Source organism: Takifugu rubripes, chromosome 16, assembly GCF_901000725.2.
Source record: "Takifugu rubripes chromosome 16, fTakRub1.2, whole genome shotgun sequence".
NCBI classification, from domain to species: Eukaryota; Metazoa; Chordata; class Actinopteri; order Tetraodontiformes; family Tetraodontidae; genus Takifugu; species Takifugu rubripes.
The window spans coordinates 2,676,182-2,682,181 of NC_042300.1; positions in this window are offsets into that span (position 1 = coordinate 2,676,182).

Genomic DNA, 6,000 nt, shown 5'->3' on the forward strand with positions numbered 1-6,000 from the left:
ATTCAGCATAGATGAAGCTAACTATCTCCATGTTGTTGAGCAAAATAAGACGCTGGCCCACGACATTAAGGACTTGGAAGGTCAGGTTGCTGACTACCATCTGCTTGCTGGGACACCCCAAAACAAGACAGACACTAATAAACTTAACATGGAATACAAACATCTCAAAGTCAAGAATGACAGAGAAACTGAAAGGAACAATATCATTTTCATGAAAAGGGCAGAAGTAGAGGAATCCATGAAGAAACTCCAGAGAACAAATGGCATCTTTAAGTAGACTGTAGAATCAATGTGCCCTTCAAAACAGAAAGACTATTTCTCTATGGCAACAGCAAGTTTGGAACTGCTGGAAAAAAATGGATATTCTCCAAGAGGAGATAGACCTCCTTGTGAAACGAAAGGAGGATTATGAAGCAGAGCTGGCCCACAACAATGATAAAAGGGAAATGTTAACACTATACAAAGAGCTGACAGCCAAGTGGGAAACTCTGCAGGCAGGTAGGAAGGCTCAGGACCCACAGGGGCTGGAGCCTTTAATAAAAAAGATGGAGAAAGACTCCAAGGAACTTGCCAGCATTAAAAAACAGCTTGCAGATCTTGGGGACAAAGAGAAAGACATGAAACAGAGGATCCACCAATTCTGAGACTATTTGAAGGAATTTGACATGCTAAAGATGAGAGAGGAGAAACTTGACCAACTCCTGGCATCAGTTGAGATTGCCAAGGCTGTTGAGCAGGAAAAAATCCCTCGTATTCAGGAGAACATTGCCTCTCTTTCTAAACTTTGCAATAGCTACATCAGAAAGTGTTGCATAGACAGCGAGACAGCCGAGAACCTGAAAAAAATGATGACGTTGGTGGTCAACAATTCAACAAAGGCCATCCAATCGGAGAGCAGCGCCAGGAGGTTGGCATCAGAAATAGAGCTCCTGCGTCAGGACCTGAAACGGGTGCACACATGGAATGCAAAAATTAGTTGTGATCTGAGTAGCCTGAAGGAGCAGACCAGCAATGTCGAGTCTGAGCTTGGTACCCACAGAACCCAGAGACACACCGCAGACAAGAGAGAGAAGAAACTACAGGAAGAAAGTGAACTACTGACCAAACGTCAACGTTACTTCAGGCAGGTGCTGGAGGACCATTATCATGAATATAATAATCTAAGACAAGAACTGATGAAAAGTGAGGAAAAACAAAAAACACTAGAGGTTCTCAGCGGTCTTTCAAAAGCAAAGTCCTACTCATTGGCCCAATAACAATGCTGCTGAATGACAGGAAGGAGGGGGGCTGGGGATGGAACCTCTCACCCAGGTTTTAACAGTATAAACAGACGGACACAAGCAACACAAAAAAAACCCGACAGAAACAATGTAATGTTGTTTATGCTGTACAGTGCCAGGAGGAATGCAAGGAACTGTACATTGGTGAAACCAAACAACACAGATGTGCCACCTCTTCGGGTCAGGACTCAGCAGTCCACTTACATCTAAAGTAGAGCGGGCACTCCTTTGAGGACAGCCAAGTGCTGGTACTGGACAGAGAAGACCGCTGGTTTGAGAGGGGTGTCAAGGAAGCTATCCATGTCAAATTGGAAAAACCATCCTTAAGTGTTTAACACTAGAAGTCCCAGCATTTTTCTGTCTACCTAGAAGACCCACATAGGGGCCATTTGGCCCGACCGCTTTTCCCGAATACACTAATCACTCATTTTGTTATGGTAATGAGGCTGTTTGTGGCAGTGTGTGGGGTGAGGGGGTCACACCTTACTTCTGTGTGAATGTGAGAATGAGGAATAAAAACACATTCTATTCTAAAATGTGAACATGTAAATGTCCCATGTGACCATAACGACTCATGTGACTGCAACCAGACAATTGTTTGATGGATAAATACCTCTGCACATGGACTATCGCTTCAGTTTCCTCAAGAATTTTGTGGTGAAAGAAGCTCCTCTCCAAGGAATGAAGATGCAGAGAATCAACACTCAACAGGCATTGGAAATGATCCTGGATGGAGCAAACCCTTGGGACTCGGATGGAGAAGACATCAACCTTCAGGTGGATTCAGACTCCGAGCTGTCTCAGTCGTCTTCAGGTAAGATTTCATTTCATATTATTTCCTATTTTTTATTTCATTTCAGTGAGGAAGTTGTAAAATATAGCATCATGTGAATAGAGCCTCCATTTTGTTTCTGAGTGCGGACTGCCGTCAGTTTTGTTTGATTCTACTTCTCCTGAGGTGTCTGCACCTTAGCCAACCTATTTGAGATGTTCTGGGATTATTATTATTAGCTTCTATGCTTGCATTTGTGATATCATTTGACTTTCCCATTGCTCATAATTACATTTTTTTCACACTACAGATGAGGAGACTGCTCCCCAACCAAAAAAGAGAGCTCGGCTGGGGACTGATGTGACAGAGACTGCGAAAGACGGCACAGTATGGCATGAAGAACAGGTGGGAACGGGTCCACATTTCACCCCGCCATCGCCATACAACGCAGATGGAGAGCCAACAGCTGAGGCCAGGAGGTCAATCACAAGTCGTCTTCAGAGCTTCCTGTGTTTCATCACTCTGGACATGCTTGGTATCATTCGAGACTGTACAGTTCAACATGCAAAGGAAACGGATGTGGATTGGTTCATGGGCCTCTCTGAACTAATGGCATTTATTTCCATCACCATCATGCGGGGAATCATCAGGGTGCCATCACTGCGTGACTGCTGGTCGAAAAACCTGGGAAGCCCACGGATCATCGAAACCATGTCCCGAGGGCGTTTCCAAAACATCATGCATCACCTGCGCTTTGATGACAGAGACACCCGCAGCGAGCGAGCACAGACCGATAAGTTTGCTGCAATTTCGAACATATGGGGATTGTTTGTCACCAACTGCATCACATCCTACATCCCTGGTCGACACATCACCATCGACGAACAACTTTTCCCGTCCAAGACTCGCTGCTGTTTCCTACAGTACAGTAAACCAGACAAGTTTGGGATCAAGTTTTGGGTGGCGTGTGACTTGAAAACCAAATACGTCTGCAATATCCTCCCATATCTTGGCAAGGACCCCACTCGGCCTCGTGGGGAGAGAGTGTCTGAGAGTGTAGTCATGAGGCTGATGGAACCATTCCTGGACAAGGGCAGAAATGTTACCACGGACAATTTCTTTACATCACTGTCACTTGCAAAACAACTACTTAGCCGGAATACAACCATCCTCGGCACAGTCAACAAGATTCCCCAAGAAATTCCACTGTCAACTAGACAGATGCACCGCAATGAATTTACCACCCAAGTATTTTCAACCACTGGTGCCACACTGACGGTGTATGCACCCAAGCGGAAGAAGACTGTATATGTTCTCAGCAGCATGCACAGCATGATTCAGACACAGGATACCACCAAAAAGAAGCCAAACACCATCACACTCTACAACACAACAAAGTGCGGCGTCGCTGTCATGGACCAGATGGTGCGAGAGTACACTGTCCGCGCAGGAACACGGCGCTGGCCAGTAGCAGTGTTCTATAACATGATAGATATGGCAGCACTGAATGCACACGTGCTCTATCAATTATGCACCGGGAGGCAGGAGAGACGGGTGGATTTCCTGCTGGAGCTTGCAAGAGAGTTGGCTCAAACCCATGTGGATATGAAAAAGGCCCAAAAGGAACAATTATTTCGGCAACAACCCTCCACACCACAACTAGGAAAAAGAGGCAAGTGTCAGGCTAAAATTAAATGTAAGGACAATCATGCAACTGTGCGCTGTGTTGACTGCTACCGATATACATGTGGGAAATGCCGAAAGGAGCAATGGCAGTGCCAGGATTGTGAGTGACTGCTCAAATGTATTTCACTCATAATGCATGGTTTTTCATTCTTTGTAAATATGCTTGGGTTTCTTTTTTTTTTTTTTACTATTTTTAGCACAAAAATAACAATTACTTCTGCAACAACCCTCCACACCAAAACTGGGAAAAAGTTGCTTTTTCATTCTTTGTAAATATGTTTTGTTTTTTTAACAATAAATGTCAGTGTGTTGATCCCTTCCTTCCTGTTGATCCTTTCCACTGCATACAGCTCATAGTCCAGTTTAAGTCTTTATGGCTATGTTCACTGAGGTATTTATCCATCTCACAACTAAAGCTTGCTCTCAAAAGAACCTCCTGAGCTGTAAGGTATGTCCCCTCCCCCACACAGGTTCAAGTGGCCTCGGCCGTGTGCCACTAACAGCCACATTTCCATAACAAAATGAGTGTCCACAGGGGGGACTTGGGGCCAATTGGCCCTCTTGTGGGTTTTCTAAGTAAAAGGCCAAATGGCCCCCTCTCTGGGACTTCTAGTGTTAAAGTGGTGGGCTAAGGCACTTCCTGTCACCCACATACAATGCAGTCCTCCACTCCTTCCAACAACAAACCAAACATTCACACCATTTCAGGAGACCTGGTGACTGACTACTGAGTGATCCAGCAGACAAAGGGGAGACACACCAACTGAAACTAGGTGAACGGCCCTACCAACGACCCTGCCAACGACTCTCAGGTGACCACCCAGATCATTAGCATGCTAATGGTCCACAAGGGCTATATTTTCCAGCTCTATCCCCAGCGAGTTCAGAACTGAAGAAGCCTTCTGGATAGAAGGTGAAACGTCTTCAAAAGAGAAGAAAAACAGTCCTGTTGACACAAAAAACTACCTTGGATTTTAACCGTGAACAGAGACTACCTCTAAAGCAAGGGTTGGCAACCCATTGCTCTAGAGCCACATGTGGCTCTTTAGCGCCGCCCTAGTGGCTCCCTGGAGCTTTTTCAAAAATATGAAAATGGAAAAACCTGGTGTGAATATATCTTTTGTTTTAATATAATTTCTGTAGGAGGAAAAACATGACAAACATTCTTAAAGATTTCCAATGCTGTAAAAATGTGTATAATAAATATTTAATCTTAACATCTCATTATAATGGAAGTTAAACTTAAAGCACCATCGTACAGCAGAGTGGTCACTTGGTGCGTCATTCTCTCCAGGATGCACTGCAGAGAACATTAACATTTAATCCTGAATGCTCTTTATGTATTTGTAGCCTACTTATAATTTTGAAAGTAGGTTAATATAGCTAATATAGACACTTACAGCATGTGTTGCCTTCATAATAAGGCTTATATAAGGCCTTTAATTTTCACGGCACCAGACAGATTTGCTTTTTGTTTTTTTGGTCCAGTACGGCTTTTTCAACAGTTTGGGTTGCCGACCTCTGCTGTAAAGTGTTAAATATGCTATTGTTGGTCGATGAGGGTTCTACAGAAACAGCAGAGAGGTGTGTAAGATTACATCCTGGTCTGGACCCTGGTTTGTCAGGTCACTTTGGGTCTAATAATAATAGGGATCCTCCTGAGCATCGACTGAGATGACGCAAGGTGTGAACAGGACAGATTAGTATGCATGTTGAGAAATGATCTAGGCCTAAGATCAAATACATTTATTAATGTTGAATATATAGGTTATGGTCCTTTGATGTTGCTTAAATGTAAATTGATCAATGTAAACTGTATTTCAACCTACTTCAGCATTTTGCAATGTATTTGAGTAAAATTTTAATATTTTTTGACAATACCATATAACGAAGGAACTTAACACACAATGAAAAGCGGCAAGACCACAAAAAACATACTTTCGGAAGAGGTGTTGACTGCAGACACACTTCGTCCATCAGTTGATTTATTTTTTGAAAGAATTACAGTAGAACAGTGGAACTTAATAACACTGGGTTTTCCTGATGACGTGACTAAAATGCTGTTAGCAGATCTTATTTTAGATCTGATAAGTTCTGTGATTACAGCCATATTAACAGCAATCCAAGAAGATCCAAATTCAAGGGGGAGTCTCATGTCAGGATTGGATGAAAGGCTTCGAAAGAGCTTATCTGAAGCATTGCACATACCCCATCATGCTGATGATGTTTCTATAAGATGCGTAACGGTCATGATCAAAGAAG